This window comes from Heterodontus francisci, chromosome 35 (assembly GCF_036365525.1).
Source record: "Heterodontus francisci isolate sHetFra1 chromosome 35, sHetFra1.hap1, whole genome shotgun sequence".
In the NCBI taxonomy this organism is placed as follows: domain Eukaryota; kingdom Metazoa; phylum Chordata; class Chondrichthyes; order Heterodontiformes; family Heterodontidae; genus Heterodontus; species Heterodontus francisci.
Window position 1 is genome coordinate 22,576,676 of NC_090405.1, and position 21,371 is coordinate 22,598,046.

General features: G+C 43.2%; 1 non-coding gene across 1 annotated transcript; it reads left to right on the top strand.

Annotated features, from left to right (window-relative positions):
• Positions 1 to 10,726: 10,726 nt before the first annotated feature.
• On the top strand, positions 10,727 to 10,800 carry trnat-agu (transfer RNA threonine (anticodon AGU)). Its single transcript has one exon. It is a non-coding gene; the product is annotated as a tRNA-Thr (tRNA).
• Positions 10,801 to 21,371: the final 10,571 nt, after the last annotated feature.

Consider the following 21,371-nt stretch of genomic DNA (forward strand, 5'->3'; position numbering starts at 1 on the left):
TTCCTGCACACTTCATTGAACCACTATTGCTCCCTTGGCTTGATGGTAATGGTAGAGTGAGGGATATGCCAGGCCATGAGGTAACATATTGTGTTTAAATACAATTCTGCTGCTGCTGATGGCCCACAGTGCCTCATGGATGCCCAGTTTTGAGCTGCCAGATCTGTTCATTTCTTCCCTCAGATATAATTGAAAAAAAAATTCTGAAGAAATGCATGAACTAAATAAAAAGGAGAGAGAAATAAATACTGACAAAATGGATGGCAGAATTTGGAAGGTAAAAAGATTTCAGTTTTATTATTGATGAGTGAGAGGAATATATCACACTTTGGGGCTTCTGGAAGTGGATTTACTGATAATCTGGGGAATTGATAGGAAACTGCTTCATAGTTGGTGGAACAAATTCCCGCCCTTGGGGTGGAGCCAACAGCTGCATCCGTCCAATAACAGACAGAGTAGAAGTACTGTATCAGGCCTTGTTAACTCAGTTAGTAGAGCATGAGACTTTTAATCTCAGGGTCTTGGATTTGAGACCCTTGTTGTGTGGTTGTTCTTCCCTTTTTCAGTCTTCATCAGCAGAGAGTTCAAGGAGTGTTTGAAATTAAATTCAACAACATCACCAGATTTCAACTACTCCCACCCCGCCCCCTCCCAGTGTAGTTGACAGGACTCTCAACCTCTGCCTTCCCCCTTCCCCTCCCTCCCAGATCTGCGACAGGGTTCCCCTTGTCCTCACTTTCCACTCCACCTGCCTCCACATCTAAAGGATCATCCTCCACCATTTCCGCCACCTCCAGCGTGATGCCACCACCAAACGCATCCTCCCCTCCCCTGTCAGCATTCCGAAGGGATTGTTCCCTCCGCGACACCCTGGTCCACTCCTCCATTACCCCCAATACCTCGTCCCCTTCCCAAGGCACCTTCCCATGCAATCGCAGGAGATATAATACCTGCCCTTTTCCCTCCTCTCTGCTCATTATCTAAAGCCCCAAACACTCCTTTTAGGTGAAGCAGCGATTTACTTGTACTTCTTTCAATTATGTATACTGTATTCACTGCTCACAATGCGGTCTCCTCTAAACTGTGGAACACCTCTGCTCAGGCCAAAAGCATGATCCTGAGCTTCGGGTTGCTTGCCATTTCAACACTCTCCCCTGCTCTCATGTCAACATTTCTGTCTTTGGCCTGTTCCAGTGTTCCAGTGAAAATCAACCCAAGCTCAAGGAGCAGCACCTGACCTTTTGATTCGGCACTCTACAGCCTTGTGGATTGAACATTGTGTTCAATAACATCAGAGCATGACTGGTGTCAGGCAACCACAAGCATTAACACACTCTTTGCCTTTGTCCCAGGACAGCTTTGTTATTTAATCTCTCCTTCCCTCTGCACTATCAAACACCTTCCCCTTTGTTCTCTCCCACATGCCCCTCCCCGTCACTTGTTTAAAACCTAATTATTTTCTAACCTGTGTCAGTTCTGATGAAAGGTCACACACCAGAAACGTTAACTCTGTTTCTCTCACCACAGATGCTGCCAGAGCTATTGAGTATTTCCAGCACTTTTTGTTTTTATTTCAGATTTCCAGCATCTGCAGTATTTTGCTTTTATTGTGTCAGAAAGTCTTTCCTTGATTCAGGACTCTTACCTCTCTCTAGAATCTCTCTGCTAAAGATTGAACTTTATCTCATTTCACTCACAGCTCAGGGTCAGTGTGGCACAGTGGGACTTCTGGCTGTGTCCCACTTCACAATCCATCAGTACTGAGAAAACAATGGGGAATATTACTCACATGTTGTGTTCTGTAACTTTTTACAAACACTTTAATGTATATATTGTCTTCCAAAGCAGTGACAGAATGGTGGCTTTAGTGTGTTGTTGAAATAGCTTTGTTGAGTTCGTGCTGTACTAACAGTTAAACAGTTCTTGGTTCAATCCCAGGTTTTGGCACTTTCAACCTCTCCTGTGTCTTTTTTTTTGGCTCCAATTGTCAAGCTGCATGATTTACTCTGAAATTAGCACCAGAGAACCAAAGCACCAGCGAGCATGAGGAGCTGAAATTAGCACAGATCAAATCCACTTAATATTTCTGACTGAAGATGGTTGCAAATGCTTCAGCTTCATCTTTTGCACTGACGTGCTCAGCACCACCATCATTGAGGATGTGAATGTTTTTGGAGCCTCCTCATCTTGTTAGTTATTTAATTATCCACCACCATTCACGACTGGATGTGGCAGGACTGTGGAGCTGTGATCTGATCCTGAGGGAGATATCCGTGTGTGGAGTGGCGGGATGTATGGAGAGTGATCCTGAAGAGGGTGCCCGAGCCTGGAGTGGAAGCTTTCCGTGGAGGTACAAGAGTAGGTCATTCAGCCCCAGTGTTTTATAAAGGTTTAGCATAACTTATTTGCTTTTACTCTATGCCTCTATTAATAAAGCCAAGTGTCCTGTTTGCTCTTAGCAACCTTTTCAAACCTTGATCAAAAAAGATTGGTGTACATTGTCTCATTCTTCCTCCCAAACTGTATCACTTCACAAGTCTCTGTGTAAAATTTTATCTGTTGTGTGAAAGCCCATTTTACCAGTGTGTTTAAGTTCCTCTGAAGTGTGTTACTGTCACTGGCATAGGATGAAATTCACGAGCATTCTTTGATGCTATCTCCGTGGAAAGAGCAATCTTACACACAAGCTCAAATTGGGATTTTGTGTGTTTAGTATCTTTCCTCATCCACCAATATAAGCACAAATCTGTCTCATAATGTACGGTCTAAGAATGTGCCAATGTTGCAATGTGGTGATAAATTCTTCAGTGTCACAATGTACTCACCAACTGTTTCACTACTTTTCTGTTTTCTGGATCCAAGTTTGTAGCTTTCCGCGATCTCCAGTGGCTTAGGGTTGAGCCTCACCTCAACGAAGAAACGGAAAATTATGATTTAAAGATTACACTGTCAATCATTCACATCTCTGTCTTCTCCTGAACTTCGAGTTGAAATTTGTTTGTGAAGTTGATTCACACGTTAAGACAGCACAGTCTTTGTCTTTGTGAAGGAAGTGATTTGGGAATGGCTGGTTGAAACTGTCCCTTCTTGCACAGAAATTCAGTGCAAATACTTGATCACTCACAATTTCCTTGAGAGAAATGTGTTCACAATCGCATTCGACACAGAAACTGCCTCAGCATTAATCTCACTGAAGCAGAATGTGACCGTGTTGTATGTTTCAGAATGTTGGTGCCGTTATTTGTCGCTTTTAACCGAGACTGGGACACAGGGCAAGGTTGATCCGAGGTTGGAATATACTATCATTCAGGAGCAAGAAAAATCAAAAGGAACAAAATAAGAAAACCCAGTCTCCAGATTTGAGAATCTGTAGATCCGCTTTGGGAAAGTGAATCAGAGCAGAATGAAGGGTGAACTGTCCAGAAGAGATGAAGACACAGCTCAGTCAACACGTTCCCCTGGTTTATGATGCTGGAACATTCCTCACACAGAAATGATTCAACCCAATGACAAACATTCTTACAGCTGATAATTTATGCTACTGATTTAAGGACTGTCTCATGTGGTTACCGAGTGACGACGAGAAGATATTAAACTTTGTTCTATTCAATCTAGCTGTGATAAAGTTTGAATTTTTCTCCCTTTTATAAACAGTATTTGAAGGGTCTCGGTAACAATGTTCAGTGTTGATGAGAGTGGGGTCTGGGTGAGAAGCTGCTGAGTGTGACAGGGTCAGGACTGGATGCAGGAAGTTCTCTGACAGTCTCCCTCTATCTCTCTAATGGGTTTGAGTTGATTTACGACTGGTAGCTTTTATTTTACTTTTCTTATTTAGAGATATAGCCCCTTCGGCCCACCGAGTCTGTGCCAACCAGCAACCACCCATTTATACTAATCCTACATTAATCCCATATTCTCTACCACATCCCCACCATTCTCCTACCACGTACCTACACGAGGGACAATTTACAATGGCCAATTTACCTATCAACCTGCAAGTCTTTTGGAGGTGGGAGGAAACCAGAGCACCCGGCGGAAACCCACATAGACATAGGGAGAACTTGCAAACTCCACACAGGCAGTACCCAGAACTGAATCCTGGTCGCTGGAGCTGTGAGGCTGCGGTGCTAACCATTGCGCCACTGTGCTGCTGTTGGTGTTTTGATAAATGAAGGAAGTTCCCTCCACCCATTTTTTTTGGACAGACAGTGTGGTATAAGGATGTAAAGGGTTAATGCTGAAGATAGTGGGATCAACCCTCCCACTGTCAGAGTGATGATGGAACAGTCACATGAGATGAAGTTTGGGAGAAGAGAGAGCAGCACCAAGGATGCTAGCTTAGCAGTCTTGATGAGTGTGTATAGAGTGTTGTGCAAATTAGAAAAGAGTTCTTAGTTCTTTCAGCAGGAACTGTGTCCAGAAAATATCGAGAAACTCACAATTCTATTATTCAGGAGTCGGAACACAGATATTAATTCCAAGTGACAGTTCTGGGACCAATTAACAAAAAAAGTAGAGAATAATATTGCTCACTGATTGAAATCCCCTAGTGAGGAGACAGTTAAACAGGTAATCTTTTGGGGCATCCTTCGATCCAAGGTTTCAGCAACATTTAATCTCCCTTTTTGGTGAAATTCTCTGTTATTTGCAACTTTTTTTTATCAGCTTTGATGGGCGAGTGAAAAAACTGAAAAGATTGAACAGTTCCATCCTTTCTTTTCTTCCTTCTTCTCTTCTTTCCATCAGTTTCTCTTTTCTGTCCCAGATCAATATAATGATGAGAATCCCAATTTAATCTGCTGTTTCTGGTGTTTTATCCATTCCAATCAAAATTTCAACATTCCAATCAAATCTATTTGTTATTCCACAGTGTCTCTCCATGTGTTTTATTCTGTTGTATTCTCTCACAGTCTGTTTGATGATCAATGTTACATCTCACTCTCTGTTCTGGTGAAGATCAGAAGCAGTGATATCTGTTTACACCACCCGACAAGTCGGCCTGATGCTGTGCCTCGCTGATCATGTGGGGTTAAAGCAATTCTTCCAGTCAGTTAGTTCAGTTGTAATTTCATGAGAAATTCGGTCATCATGACTTCGTCAGTGACCTAATGGTTCAGGTGGCTGAGTGATGTTAATCATGATGTGATGAAATGATTGTATGTTCCAGTCTTTCCGTGGTGGGTTTTCACACTGAGTAGAAACGTGTTGGACATGGTCTGGAAATGTTTCACACTGCTCCATTCCCAACTTCATTTACTGACGGAAGATATATTTCCATCATTCCACAGCTGGCTGCACAGCCAGAAACTGTGCTGAAGGTGACAACTATGCTTCTACAACTGACAAGGTGGCCGCGAGGTTAAGGTGATGGACTGCTAGTCCGTTGTGCTCTGCACATGTGGGTTTGAATCCCATCCTTGTCGCTAGTTTATGAACTGTTTAGTGTAATGTTTATGTATAAAGTCAGCCTCGAAACCTGTTCTTGTCGATGTCCAGACAGTGATTCCAGAATTGGTTATACTTTATTAAAATTGAGACAGACAATTGGAATTCTTCACCCAAACTGCACTGGAATGAAGATCAAATAGGGATCACGAAACAGAGCAGGATTTTTCCTCCCCTCCTTCCTTACATCTTTACTTTCTCTCGATTTGCACCAAGTGAAAGACAAATGGGAAAAGCAAATGGCGAGGGAGCAGATGCAGAAAATTATCCTTTGGCAAGAAATTTATTTTCAAATCTTCGTGATAGATTAAGTGAGTGAGCAATGCTTTGGCAGATGGAGTTTGAAATGAGGGGTCATCTACTACCTACGATAGATCAGTGTGTTTTTTTGTAAGAGGTGAGATGTTAGAAACGGCTCAGGAGCAGAGACCCGAATACTGAATTAATAAAAGCTAGTGGACTGGTAGAAAATAATGTGAAAAGTGAACAGAATATGAAGATTGGAACTCATGTTGCAGTGATATAAAGCTCTGTGCTCCTGAAGTAAATGTCCAAGCCCCGATTGTGGGGAATCTGTGGAGAGTGATTTGGTTTTTATTCATTCTTGGGTGTGAGTATCGCTGATAAGGCTAGCATTTATTACCCATTCCTATTGCCGTTGAGAAGGTGGTGGAGAGCTGCCTTCTTGAACTGATGCAGTCCATATGGTGCAGGAACACCCACAGTGCTATTGGGGAGGGAGTTCCAGGATTGTGACCCAACAACAGTGAAGAAATGGCGATATCGTTCCAAGTCAGGATGGTGAGTGTCTTGGAGGGGAACCTGCAGGTAGTGAGTTCCCATGCATCTGCTGCCCTTGCCCTTCGAGGTGGTAGTGGTCACGAGTTTGGAAGGTGCTGTTGAAGGATACTTGGCGAGTTGCTGCAGTGCATATGGAGATGGTACACACTGCAGCCACTGTGTACTGGTTGTGGAGGGATTGAATGTTTAAGGTGGTGGGTTAGGTGCCGATCAAGTGCGCTGCTTTGTCCTGGATGGTGTTGAGCTTCTTGAGTGTTGTTGAGTGGGATGTATTCCATCACACTCCTGACTTGTGCCTTGTAGATGGTGGACAGGATTTGGGGTGTCAGGAGGTGAGATACTTGCTGCAGAATTCGTAATCTCTGACCTGCGCTTACAGCCACAGCATAGATGTGACCGGTCCAGTTACGTTTCTGGTCAAGATGTTGATGGTGGGGGATTTAACGATGATAATGCTTCTGAATATCAAAAGGTAGATTTTTTTTCTCTCTCATTGGAGATGTTCACTGCTTGGCACTTGTGTGGCCAGAAGGTTGCTTGTCACTTATCAGCTCAAGCCTGAATGTTGTTCAGGTCTTGCTGCTTGCATGCACAGACTGCTTCAGTATCTGAAGAGTTGTGAGTCATCATCTAACATTCCCACTTCTGACTTATGTTGAAGAGAAAGTCGTCAATGAAACAGCTGGAATGTTTGGGTCCAGGACACTACCCTGAGAAACTCCTGAGGCAGTGTCCTGGACTGAGATGATTGGCCTCCACGAACCACAACCATCTTGTTTTGTGCGAGGTACAACTCCAGCAAGTGGAGAGTTTTCCTCCTGATTCCCAGTGACTTCAATTTTGCTGGGGATCCTTGATGCCACACTCACTCAAGGGAAATCACTCTCACCTCTCCTCTGGAATTCCACTCTTTTGTCTCTGCTTGGACCAAGCTGCAATGAGATCATACAAACATAATATCAGAAGAACTAGTAGCAGGAGTAGGCCATTTGGCCCCTCGAGCTTGCTCCGCCATTCAATAGGATCATGGCTGACCTGATCATGACCTCAACCCCACTTTCTTGCCTGCCCACATAACCCTTGGCTCTCTTGTAGATAAAAATCTTGAAGACATTCAATGACCCAGCCTCCAATGCTCTCTGAAGTAGAGAATTCCAAAGATTAATGTCCCTCTGAGAGAAGAAATTCCTTCTTAAATGAAAAAGCCCTAAATCTGAAACTGTGTCCCCGAGTTCTAGATTCCACCACGAGAGGAAACATCCTCTCAGCATCTACCCTGTCAAGCCCCCTCAGAATCTTATATGTCTCAATACGTTCACCTTTCATTTTTCTCAACTCCAATGAGTATCGGTCCAACCTGCTCAACTTTCCTCACAAGACAACACCTTCATCACAGGAATCAATCCAATGAACCTTCTCTGAACTGCCTCCAATGCAAGTATATCCCTCCTTAAATAAGGAGACCAAAACTGCACACAGTACTCTCGGTGTGGTTTCACCAGCACCATGTACATTTGTAGCAAGACTTCTCTACTTTTATACTCCATCCCCCTTGCAATAAAGGGTAACATTCCATTTGCCTTCCTAATTATTTGCTGTACCTGCATGGTAACTTTTTGTGATTCATGTACAAGGACACCCAGATCCTTCTACACCGCAGCATTCTGTGATCTCTCACAATTTAAATAATATTTTCCTGTTCTATTCTTCCTCCCAAAGTGGATAACCTCACATTTTCCCACATTATACTCTATCTGCCAAATTATTTCCTGGAGCTGAGAGACCCTGGCAGAACCGAAACTGAGCATCGATGATCAGATTATTGCTGCATGTGTGGTGCTTGATAGCACTGTTGGTGACATCTTCCATCACTTTGCTGATGATTGATAGTAGACTGATGGGGTGGCAATTGGTCAGATTGGATTTGTCCTGCATTTTTTTTATGGAGTGGGCACACTTGGGCAATTTTCCACATTGTCAAGTAGATGCCCGTGTTGTAACTCTACTGGAACAGTGTGGCTGAGAGCGCAGCTAGTTCTGGAGCACAAGTCTTCAGGACTAGAGCCGGAAATCTTGTTAGGGCCCATAGTCTTTGCTGTATCGAGTGTCTTCAGCTGTTTCTTGCCATTATGTGGAGTGAAGCGAATTGGCTGAAAACTGGAAGCTGTGATGCTGGGGACCTCAAAAGGCCGAGATGAATCATCCACTGAGCAATTTCTGACTGAAGATGGTTTCAAATGCTTCAGCTTCACCTTTTGCACTGACGTGCTCGGCTCCACCAACATTGAGGATAGGGAAGTTTTTGGAGCCTCCTCATCTGGTTCGTTATTTAATTGTCGACCACCATTCATGACTGGTTACTTAGTTTCTCAGGGCAGTGTCCTAGGCCCAACCATCCTCAGCTGTTTCATTGATGGCTTTCTCTTCAACATAAGTGAGAAGTGGGAATGTTCGCTGATGATTCACAACTCATCAGATACTGAAGCAATCTGTACCTGCAAGCAGCAAGACCTGAACAACATTCAGGCTTGAGCTGATATGTGACAAGCAACATTCTTGGATCTGATCCTGAGGGAGATATCCGTGCGTGGAGTGGCGGGATGTATGGAGAGTGATTCTGAAGAGGGTGTCTGAACCTGGAGGGCAGAATCTGTGGAGAGTGGTCCTCAAAGGATGTCCATGTCTGGAGATTTAGGAATTCTGAAGAGGGTCTCCGAGCCCATAGTGCTGGGATGTATGGAGAGTGATCCTGAAGTGGGTGTCCGAGCCTGGAGTGGCAGGATCTGTGGAGAGTGATCCTGATGAGTGTGTGTAAACCTGGAATGGAAGCTTTCTGTGGAGGTACAGGAGGAGGCCATTCATTCCCAGTATTTTATAAAGGTTTAGCATAACTTATATGCTTTTACTCTATGCCTCTATTAATAAAGCCAAGTGTCCTGTTTGCTCTTAGTTACCTTTTCAATCCTTCTCACATTGGTGTACATTGTCTCTCTGCTCCTGCACCCAGTTTAGAACTGTAACGTTTCATTTATATGGCATTCTTCCTTCCAAATTGTATCACTTCACACTTCTCTGTGTAAAATTTCATCTGTTATGTGAAAGCCCATTTTACCATTTTTTTTTAAGTTCCCCTGAAGTGTGTTACGATCACCGGCAGAGGACAAAATTCCTGAGCATTCTTTGATGCTATCTCCATAGACAGAGCAATCTTTTACGCGAGCTCAAATGTAGGATTTTGTGTGTTTAGTATCTTATTTCACCCACCAATATAAGCACAAATATGTCACGTAAATCTTGTTCACTGCAGTCCCTGCTGCTGTTTGCTGCCTATATTTACAGACTTTTATCTCAACCTCGTCACCATGTTCTCTAATATATTCAAGGGGCATCAGCAGAGAAAATGTTCACCAAGCGTGGCAAGTGCAAGGAAATGTTTATTTATGTCATTATGTCATGAACATAATATACAAATTTTTACATGTGTGAATCATCAATATGTGTCCTCATAAATGGAACCCCGTCACAATAAACACTGTCACCTTTCAATGTTTAGCAGACAGGTTTGACGGCCTGATGTGTGTGATTCCCATATTAATGTGTTTGTGCAAAGTTCGGGGAAAGATGGAGATATGAATAATTTATAGGGAAATCTTTTAAACATATTACCACATCTCTCACTCACAAAGATCTGCAAACACATGGATTCCAAAAGAACCTGAGTACAAAATCACCTAAAATAAACACAGCCAGAGAAACTTGCAATAACCTGTAGCTCAGGGAAAGTACAGATGGATATTGGGCATCTCCTGGCAGGACAGAGTGCCGAATGCAGAAGTACACCAGCGTGCAGGGATCTGCAGCATGTTTGCCCTCTTGAGTCAGCGGTGACTCTGTTGACTGGGTCATGTGTGCTGAATGGATGACGGTCGCTTTGCCAAAGACATGCTCTTTGGTGAGCTTGCTATCAGCACGAGACCAACAGGTCACCCACGTCTGTGATACAAGGACATCTGCAAAGCGAGATCTCAAGCAGACTGGGATTGGAGTCGATGCATGGGAAGTCCTTCCTGCTGACTGGAATTCCTGGAGAAAGGCATTCAGGAAGACCATGGGAAAAGCAGAGGACAAAAGAAATGACCAGATGGTGGGAAAGAGAGCTCAGAGGAAGGAAAAATTATCAGTCGACCTCGGGCCAATGACATTCATCTGTACCAGCTGCGGAAGGGATCGTCACTCACGAGTCATCCTCTCCAGCCACAACAAACGATGTTTCATACAGAAGTGACGTACACCCCGGGTGTAGCCCATCGTCTTCCGAGACGGACGGTTGCCTATTACAATTACAACTACAGCTCCAACTACAAGAGCGAGTCAGAGGCTGGGAACTCTGCCGTGACGAACTCAGCTCTTGACTCGCCAAAGCCTGCCCACTATCTACAAGGCCTTCCTCTGATTTCAATTGCACACACATTTGTGATCTGGCTCTGTAGCTCAGTTGGTTAAAGCACTTGTCTAGTAAGCAGGAGATCCTGGGTTCAACTCCCAGCAGAGTCTTATTTCACAGTAGCAACATGCTTGAAAAGTTTCATTATCAACTTTGACATCTGTGTCTTGTGAACTTTAATTCAAAATACATGATGAACTTGAATCACATAAAAAAACAGCCTTTGTGAAGGATATGAGTTTGCAATGGATGTTCCTCCTTGTGCAGAATTTCAGTGCTGATTCATCAAAGGTAACTTCTTTGACGTAAATTTGTTCACAGTTACATTCAACCTGGAAAACAGCTTGATATTAACCTCACTGAAGGAGAGTGTTTGTGTCATTATGTGTTGCTTTTAACCGAGACTGGGACATGACGCAAGTGGGAGGGTTTATCTGAGGTTTGGAATATTTGTCAGTCAGGAACAAGAAAAATCAAAGGAACCAAATAAGAAAACCTATGTCTCATGTGGTTACCGAGAAACAGTGAGAAGATATTAAACTTTGTTGTATTTAATACAACTGTGTGAACTTTGATCTTTGCGGCCTTTTATAAACAGTATTTGAAGGGTCTCAGTAAAAATGTTCAGTGTTGATGAGAGTGGGGTCCGGGTGAGCAGCTGCTTAATGTGACGGGGTCAGGACTGGATGCAGCAAGTTCTCTGACAGTCTCTCTCTGATGGGTTGAGTTGATTTTCAACTGGCAGCTGTTGCTGTTTTGATAATTCAAGTTCCCTCCACTGATTTTTTTGGACAGACAGTGCAGTATGAGGATGTAAAGGGTTAATGCTGAAGACAGTGGGATTAACCCCTCCCACAATCAGAGTGATGATGTAACAGTCACATGAGATGAGGTTTGGGAGGAGAGAGCAGCACCAAGGATGCCAGTTTCGGAGGCTTGATGAGTGTGTATATAGTATTGTGTAAATTAGAAAAGAGTTCTTAGTTCTTTCAGCAGGAAATGTGTCCAGAAAATATCACGAAACTCACAATTTTATTATTCAGGAGTTGGAACACAGGGATATTAACTCCAAGTGACAGTAGTGGTTTCATTTAACAAAAGAAAAGGAGAGAATAATATTGCTCATTGATTGAAATCCCCCAGTGAGGAGACAGTTAAACAGGTGATCTGTTGGGGCATCCTTCGATCCAAGGTTTCGGCAGCATTTAATCTCCCTTTTTGGTGAAACTCTCTGTTTTTTGCATCTTTTTTTAATCCAGCTTTGATGGACCAGTGAAAAAACTGAAAAAAGTGAACAGATCCATCCTTTCTTTTCTTCCTTCTTCCCATCAGTTTCTCTTTTCTGTCCCAATTTAATCTGCTGTTTTATCCATTCCAATCATAATTCAACATTCCAATCAAATCTATTTGTTATTCCACAGTGTCTCTCCATGTGTTTTATTCTGTTGTATTCTCTCACAGTCTGTTTGATGATCAATGTTACATCTCACTCTCTGTTCTGGTGAAGATCAGCAGCAGTGATATCTGTTTACTCCACCCGACAAGTCGGCCTGAGGCTGTGTCTCATCGATAATGTGGAGTTAGGAACATAGGAGCAGGAGTCGGCCATTCAGCCCATCGAGCCTGCCCCACCATTCAATATGATCATGGCTGATCATCCACTTCAATGCCCTTTTCCCCACACTTTCCTCATATTCCCTTATGTCATTTGTATTTAGAAATCTATCAATCTCTGCTTTAAACATACTCAATGACTGAGCTTCCACAGCCGTCTGGGGTACAGAATTCCAAAGATTCACAACCCTCTGAGTAACAACATTTCTCCTCATCTCTGTCCTAAGTGGCTTGCCCCTTATTTTGAAATTGCATCCCCTGGTTCTCGACTCCCCAACCAGGGGAAACATCTTAGCTGCATCTACCCTGACTGTCCTTTAAATATTTTGTAGGTTTCAATGAGATCACCTCTCATTCTTCAAAACTCTACAGAATAGAGCCCCAGTTTCCCCAATCTCTCTACATAGGACAGTCCCACCATCCCAGGAACAAGTCTGATGAACCTTCTTTGCACTCTATCTATGGCAATAATATCCTTCCTAAGGCAAGGGGACCAAAACTGCACACAGTACTCCAAGTGCAGTCTAACCAAGGTTCTATACAATTGAAGCAAGAATTCACTACTCCTGTACTCAAATCATCTTGCGATAAAGGCTAACATACTATTAGCCTTCCTAATTGCTTGCTGCACCTGCATGTTAGCTGTCAGTGACTTATTGACATGGACACCCAGGTCTCCCTTATACTCTATACCTCAGTTAATAAAGGAAAGGACCTGCTGAACCACCTTATTGACCTGTACTGCTACTTCAGGGATCTGTGGACATTCACTCCAACGTCCCTCACTTCCTCTACACCATTCAGTGTTCTCCCATTAATTGTGTATTCCTTTGCCTTTTTTGACGCCTGCTCTCGCTGTTCCCTGCTCTCCGAGTGAACTCTTGCTCCCTCTCTCTCCTGGGCTCTTTATGCTCCACTCTGCTCTCACTGTTTCCCGCTCTCTTAATGTATCAATATTTGTTTGCCTTGTGTTTAATTTAAAATATGGATTAACTGTATTTTACAGTTGTAGGTTTTATTTGGTAGTCCTGTGCAAGTTGTGGATTGGTATTTAATATTCAGCTCTGTGAAAACGATTGCGAATGAAAATATAACTTTCAATCTTATACATGGGCTGGTCTGCAAGCTCCAAGTCCTTCATTTTGTAGCAATGGAATTGATACTGTATCTTTCAGTCTTAATCTCTGTGGGATTTTTGAACTGGTATGTAATGCATAACTTGGTCTAACGTTCTGATGTACATTATTGGGATTCATAGGATCATAGGAAATAGGGGCATTAGGCCATTCAGCCCATCGAGCCTGCTCCAACATTCAAACAGATCGTGACTGATCATCTACCTCTACGCCATTTTTCTCTGCCATCTCCATATCCCTTGATCTTGTTAGTATTTAGAAATCTATCGATTTAAGTCTTGAATATGTTCAATGATTGATCTTCCACAGCCCTCTGGGATCAAGAATTCCACAGATTTCTCACCCTCTGAGTAAAGAAATTCCTGCTCATCTCAGTCTGCCCTTATTCTGAGACTGTGTCCCCTTGTTCTGGACTCACTAGACAGAGGAAACATCCTATCCATATCTACCCTGTGACACCCTGTAAGAACTTTGCCTGTTTCAATGAGATCACTTCTCACTCTTCAAAACTCTAGAGAATTTAGGCCCAGTTTCTGCAGTCTCTCATCATAAGACAATCCCACCATCCGAGGGGATGAGACCGGTGAATCTCTGTTGCACTCCCTCTGTGACAAGTCTATCCTTCCTTAGATAAGGAAACCAAAATTGTACAGAATACTCCAGGTGCGGTCTCATCTAGACTTCATACATCTTTACTCATGTACTCAAATATGCTTTCAATGAAGCCAACATACCATTTGCCTTCCTAATTGCTTGCTGCACCTGCATACTAGCTTTTAGTGTCTCATGAACAAGGACACCCAGGTGCCTTTGGACATCGACACTTCCCAGCCTCTCACCATTTAAGAAATACTCTGTCTTTCTGTTTATTCTACCAAAGTGGAGAACTTCACATTTATTCACATTATATTCCATCTGCCATGTTCTTGCCCATTCATTTAACCTGTCCAAATCCCCTTAAAGCCTCCTTGCATTCATTCTGTACCTTTCAATTCTGTAAATTTTGTCTGTTCTATTTCAGATTTTATATTTAAAATGTCACCATGGTGACAGAGTTTATTTAGATCTGATAGTGAGTTTGTTTTTGGACTGTGATTGATGTATCAACCTGTCAGCTGTACTGAATTGGAGTGAAATAGAAACAACTTCTGTCTCTCCCGCTGTTGTTTGACTGTTGGATTGAAAATGTGTCTCTCTTGACTTTGGGATCAGTGTCTGTCTGACTACTTCTTTTGTTTGCTCCATTGGAACTGATGAACTGGCAGTATCTCTGTGCTTTGGGAGTGATCCTGTACCGACTGTGTGTTGGAACGAGATCACTGCACTTTTCCTTGTGTCCAAGAATCACCACATCCAGTCAGGTTCCTTCATGTATTTTCCTGCAGGAATGAAAGAACTGGTGAGGTAGAAGATACAAAAGCGATCAATGTAATCGTCCCAATAATAATCATTATGAACAATCGCGAAATGAAAACCAGGAACACAAACAGTGTCAGTGTCTGACTCCACTGCAGTACTGCAGTATTCAGCTTCTGTTTACCAGGTGTTTGCAGTGGTTTTCCAACAAGTTTGTGACATTCAGAAACAACACAAGCCCTGCACTGCTCAATGACTGGGACTGTCCGATAGAGCAGTAACCTTTACACAGTCACATTTCTATTTCAACAGAAAACAAGCAGCCACTATTTAAAATGTGCCTTTCACACTTCTCACCTGGTGTCTGCAATAAATGTTCTTTGTCTAACTGTCCACATCGTTATTTTGCGGCTATTTTCCCCCACTGTTCACGATCCAACAAACAGTGAGAGACTGGAACTAAAGCAGGAAAATTCCCTCTCCTTTGGGTGGTGAAATTGTCAGTGATTTTCAATAGTGATTTCTTCCCATTGTGTCTCCCTGAGCCTGTACAGACACTGTCCGAGAATGAACTCTCCCTTCCCCGTGTCCCCGGCTCACTCCATGTTCCGGGAGCAGCTCCTGCTCCACAGTGTCTGTTACAAACACTCCCCGACTCCCCCTCAACTTCCCACCACTCAATGCTAATCTCTGAGCACATCTGCGGACACGCTCCCAAAGCAGTGGCTGCTGGAAGCAGATGCTGTTTGTTCCCTTCCCCCGGGCCCGGGAAGTCTCCATTAGCAGCTGATTTAAAGCATCTTCCCCTGATTGAGTGAATGGCCTCACAGACTGGGTTGGGGAAAGGCTGCGCATGCGCTCCACTCCTCATTGTGACGTCCCACTGGGGGCTTCAGTATTCACTAGTGAGAGGGACCTGGTCGTTTGTGAGGACAGCGTGAAACAGGCTGATATGCTCGAACAGGTTGATGTTAAGAGGGAGGATGTGCTGGAAATTTTGAAAGACATGAGACAGATAAGTCCCTGGGGCCAGACGGGATATACCCAAGGATATTAAGGGAAGCGAGGGAAGAGATTGCCGCGCCTTTGGCGATGATCTTTGCGTCCTCACTGTCCACTGGAGTTGTACCAGATGATTGGAGGGTGGCAAATGTTATTCCCTTGTTCAAGAAAGGGAATAGGGATAACCCTGGGAATTATAGACCAGTCAGTCTTATGTAGGTAGTGGGCAAATTATTGGAGAGGATTCTGAGAGACAGGATTTATGATTAGTTGGAAAAGCATAGTTTGATTAGAGACAGTCAGCATGGCTTTGTGAGGGGCAGGTCATGCCTCACAAGCCTTATTACATTCTTTGAAGATGTGACAAAACACATTGATGAAGGAAGAGCAGTGGATGTGGTGTATATGGATTTCAGCAAGGCGTTTGATAAGGTTCCCCATGGTAGGCTCATTCAGAAAGTAAGGAGGCATGGGATACAGGGAAAGTTGGCTGTCTGGATACAGAATTGGCTGGCCCATAGAAGACAGAGGGTGGTAGTAGATGGAAAGTATTCAGCCTGGAGCTCGGTGACCAGTGGTGTTCCGCAGGGATCTGTTCTGGGACCTCTGCTCTTTGTGATTTTTATAAATGACTTGGATGAGGAAGTGGAAGTCTGGGTTAGCAAGTTTGCCGATGACACGAAGGTTGCTGGAGTTGTGGATAGTGTGGAAGGCTGTTGTAGGTTGCAACAGGACATTGACAGGATGCAGAGCTGGGCTGAGAAGTGGCAGATGGAGTTCAACCTGGAAAAGTGTGAAGTGATTCATTTTGGAGGGTTGAATTTGAATGCAGAATACAGGCGAAAAGACAGGATTCTTGGTAGTGTGGAGGAACAGAGGGATCTTGGGGCCCATGTCCATAGATCGCTCAAAGTTGCCACCCAAGTTGATAGGGTTGTTAAGAAGGCGTATGGTGTGTTGGCTTTCATTAACAGGGGGATTGAGTTTAAGAGCCGCGAGGTTATGCTGCAGCTCTATAAAGCCCTGGTTAGACCACACTTGGAATATTGTGTTCAGTTCTGGTCGTCTCATTATAGGAAGGATGTGGAAGCTTTAGAGAGGGTGCAGAGGAGATTTATCAGGATGCTGCCTGGACTGGAGGGCATGTCTTACGAAGAAAGATTGAGGGAGCTGGGACTTTTCTCATTGGAACGAAGAAGGATGAGAGGTGACTTGATAGAGGGGTACAAGATGATGAGAGGCATAGATAGAGTGGATAGCCAGAGACTTTTTCCCAGGGTGGAAAGGGCTATCACCAGGGGGCATAATTTTAAGGTGATGGAGGAAGGTTTCGGGGAGATGTCAGAGGTAGGTTCTTCACACAAGAGAGTGGTGGGTGCATGGAATGCACTGCCAGCGGTGGTAGTAGAAGCAGATACATTAGGGACATTTAAGCGTCTCTTGGATAGGTACATGGATGATAGTAGAATGAAGGGTATGTAGGTAGTTTTGATCTTAGAGTAGGTTAAAGGTTCGGCACAACATCATGGGCCGAAGGGCCTGTACTGTGCTGTACTGTTCTATGTTCTATGTTCTATAACACAGGTGTTGGGAGGCTCAGCATGGCTACGCAATGTTACAAGGACGCTGAGTGACACCATCGACAACGGGACAGAGAGAAAAACACACAGAAAACGAATAGACTGTGAGGAAGCAAAAGTGAGGAACGGAGAGAGAGAGACAGACAACGAAACTGAGATGGAGAAACAAGGCATTTGTATGATTGTGCTCTCCCTGTTGTCTAAAGGTATTTCCTGTTGTGTAAATATGTTTTCTGTTGTGTAAAGATGTACCCTGTTGTTGTGTAAAGGTTTTCCCTGTTATTGTTTTATTTTCTGTTACTGACCGTCTCCTCACTGTGACCATTTGTCCTGGTTTTATTGTGGCCAAAATCACCATCTGGTGGTGGAGAGGAGACTCTGCAGGAAGGGGTTGACAAAGTGGGAGAGACTCGGCTGGTCCGTGTTTGCAGTTTGTGTTCGTGTGAGCAAAAGTGATTTGTTACTGATTGATGTGTTCACTCGAAGGAAAAAGCTGATTGCAATCGAGTGCATCTTGTTATTATGGGGAAACACTTGATGTTTTGAAAGTGAACTGTTTGTGTTACTACCAAACATAAATAGCAGAGAATGGTTGCGATCCATCGACCTCTGGGTTATGGGCCCAGCACGCTTCCGCTGCACCACTCTGCTGTTAGTTTAAATTTTAGCTGCCTGTTAGTGAAATATGTTCATTTCTCCAATGTTTTCATAAAAATAGGATTGTGGTCGGATTTCTCAAGAATCCCGGACTCAGCAACATACGTGCTGACGGACTCACCCTCACTGCACAATGACACAAGGACACTGAGTAACAGCACCGACAATGAGGCAGGCAGAGAAAGACACACAGAAAACCGGGAAGAGAATATCAGGGCCCAGAAAGGAACAGACAGAGAAAGACACACAGAAAACCAGGAAGAGATTATCAGGACCCAGAAAGGAACAGACAGAGAAAGATACTGAGCAAACCAGCAAGAGACAGCGAAAGACTGATGATTTATGTAATTGTGTTCTCTGTTGTGTAAAGATGTTCCCTGTGTTCTTTTAAAGATATTTCCTGCTGTGTAATATGTTCTCTGTTGTGTTACTGTATTCGCTGTTGTGTAAAGATGTTCTCTGTTATTGTGTAAAATGGTTCCCTGTTGGGTAAAGATCTTCTCAGTTGTGTAAATATGATCCATCTTGTGTAAAAGTGTTCCCGGTTGTTTAAATATGTTCCCTGCTCTGTAATGTAGAGTTGAGTCTGCACTAATGGAATTGCTACAGTATCTTCCAGTCTGATACTGTATGAGGGCTGGAATATGATCCAAAGCACAGTCTATACAAATTAAATTGCTATTGTATCTTTTAGTTTCACAATCCGGGGGAGTTTTAAACTGAAATCTCAGTTTGTATCTCAGGTTATACTATCTTTCAGATTCTCTCAATCTGATATCACACTTGAGATTTAGACTTAAGAAAGGATGTACTGGCATTGGAGGAGTTCAAAAGCGATTCACTCAGCTGATTCCTGAGATGAAGGGGTTGACTTTTGAAGAACGGCGAAACAGGTTATTCATTCGTGTTTAGAAGAATGAGGGGTGATCTTTTTGAAACATACAAGATTCTGAGGGGGCTTAACAGGGTGAAGAAGGGTCTCTGACCTGAAACATTAACTCTGCTTCTCTCTTCACAGATGCTGCCAGACCTGCTGAGTATTTCCAGCATTTCTTGTTTTTATTAACAGGGTAGATGTTGAGAAGATGTTTCCACTAGTGGGGGAATCTCAAACTAGGCAACATAGTTACAGAATAAGGGGACACTCATTTAAAACTGAGATGCAAAGGAATTTCTTCTCTCAGAGGGTAGTGAATGTCTGGAATTCTCTACCCCAGACAGTATTGGAGGCTAAATCACTGAAAGTATTTAAAGAGGATGTAAATAGATTTTTGAAATATTGGAGAGTTGAGGTCCATGAAGAGCTGGCATGAAAGAGGAGTTGAGGTCTGGGGCAGATCAGCCATGATCTTACTGAATGGCAGGGCAGGCTTGAGGGGCCGAATGGCCTACTCCTGCTCCTATTTCTTCTGTTCTTATGTTATGTTATATCTAATGTATATGTCAGGATGCACTATGGGAATTAATACTGAAACTTATAAACTCATAATGTGTGTCAATATTGGGCTGATATTTAACTTGAATCTCAGAGTACATTATTGTGGTTAATTCTGTAAGTTTGAAAAGGGAACTCTGTTCCATAATGAAAACAAGAAATGCTGGAAATACTCAGCAGGTCAGGCAGCATCCGCACAGAGAGAAGCAAAGTTAACGTTTCAGGTCAGTGACCTTTCAGATGCTGCCAGACCTTTTGAAAGTCCATGTACACCACATCAACAGCATTGCCCTCATCAACCCTCTCTGTTACCTCATCAAAAAACTACAGCAGGACAGTTAAACATGATTTTCCCTTAAGATATCCATGCTGGCTTTCTTGAATTAACCCACATTTGTCCATGGGATTATTAATTTTGTCCCGAATTATTCTTTCGAGAAGTTTTCCCACTTCCAAAATTGAACTGACTAGGGAGTGAAATGAGGTGAGTTGCTCTAACAGAGAGCCAGCACGGGTTCGACAGGCTGAATGGCCTCCTTCTGTGCTGTAGCCATTCTATGATTGTATGATTCTAGCAACAACTGTTGGTGGAGAGGCAGTGATGCAGGAATGGGTTGACAGAAAGGGGAAAGTCTGGGCTGGTGTGTGTTCGGGTTTGTGAATAAAGGTGATTTGGAAGCTGTGTTCCAAATTGAAGTGTTTCCTGGAAGGAAGAAGTTGATGTAAATAAAGAGTAAAACGTGTTCAGATGAAGTGTGGTGTGATTGTGGATAGCAGTAAATATAGTGTTGGTGAATTATTTGTGTTAATAAACTTCCACTGCGCCCTCTGCTGCAGGCTGCTGTTTATATCCAGCTGTGTATTAGTGCTGTGTGTTAACAAGATAAATGTTTGTTTCAACGCTGTTTATAAAGCAATAGCATTGCACTCAAACAGTCCCAGACATAGCAACACACGTACAAAAGCAAAATACTGCGGATGCTGGAAATCTGAAACATAAACAGAAAATGCTTGAAATAGTCGGCAGGTCTGGCAGCATCTGTGGAGAGAGAACAAAGTTAATGTGAGCTAAGGAAACAGACTTGAACTGTTAACTGTTTCTCTCTGCACAGATGCTGCCAGACCTACTGAGCATTTCCAGCATTTTCTGTTTTTATTACAGCAACACAGGTGTTGGGAGGCTCAGCCTGGCTACACAATGTTACAAGGACGCTGAGTAACACCATCGACAACGGAACAGAGAGAAAAACACACAGAAAACCAAGAATAGACTGTGAAGAAGCAAAAGTGAGGGACAGAGAGAGAGGCAACGAGACTGAGATGGAGAAACAAGGCATTTGTATGATTGTGTTCTCCCTGTTATCTAAAGGTATTTCCTGTTGTGTAAATATGTTTTCTGTTGTGTAAAGATGTCCCCTGTTGTTGTGTAAAGGTTTTCCCTGTTCTTGTTTTATTTTCTGTTACTGACCATCTCCTCTCTGTGACCATTTGTCCTGGTTTTATTGTGGCCAACATCACCATCTGGTGGTGGAGAGGAGGCTCTGCAGGAAGGGGTTGACAAAGTGGGAGAGACTCGGCTGGTCCGTGTTTGCAGCTTGTGTTCGTGTGAGCAAAAGTGATTTGTTACTGATTGATGTGTTCACTAGAAAGAAGAAGCTGATTGCAATGGAGTGCCTTTGGAAGCATCTTGTTATTTTGGGTAAATACTTGATGTTTTGAAAGTGAACTGTTTGTATTATTACCAAACATAAATAGCAGAGAATGGTTTCGATCCATTGACCTCTGGATTATGGGCCCAGCACGCTTCCGCTGCGTCACTCTGCTAACTGCTGGTTTCAATTTCAGCTGCCCGTTAGTGAAATATGTTCATTCCCCAATGTTTTTATAAAAATAGGATTGGA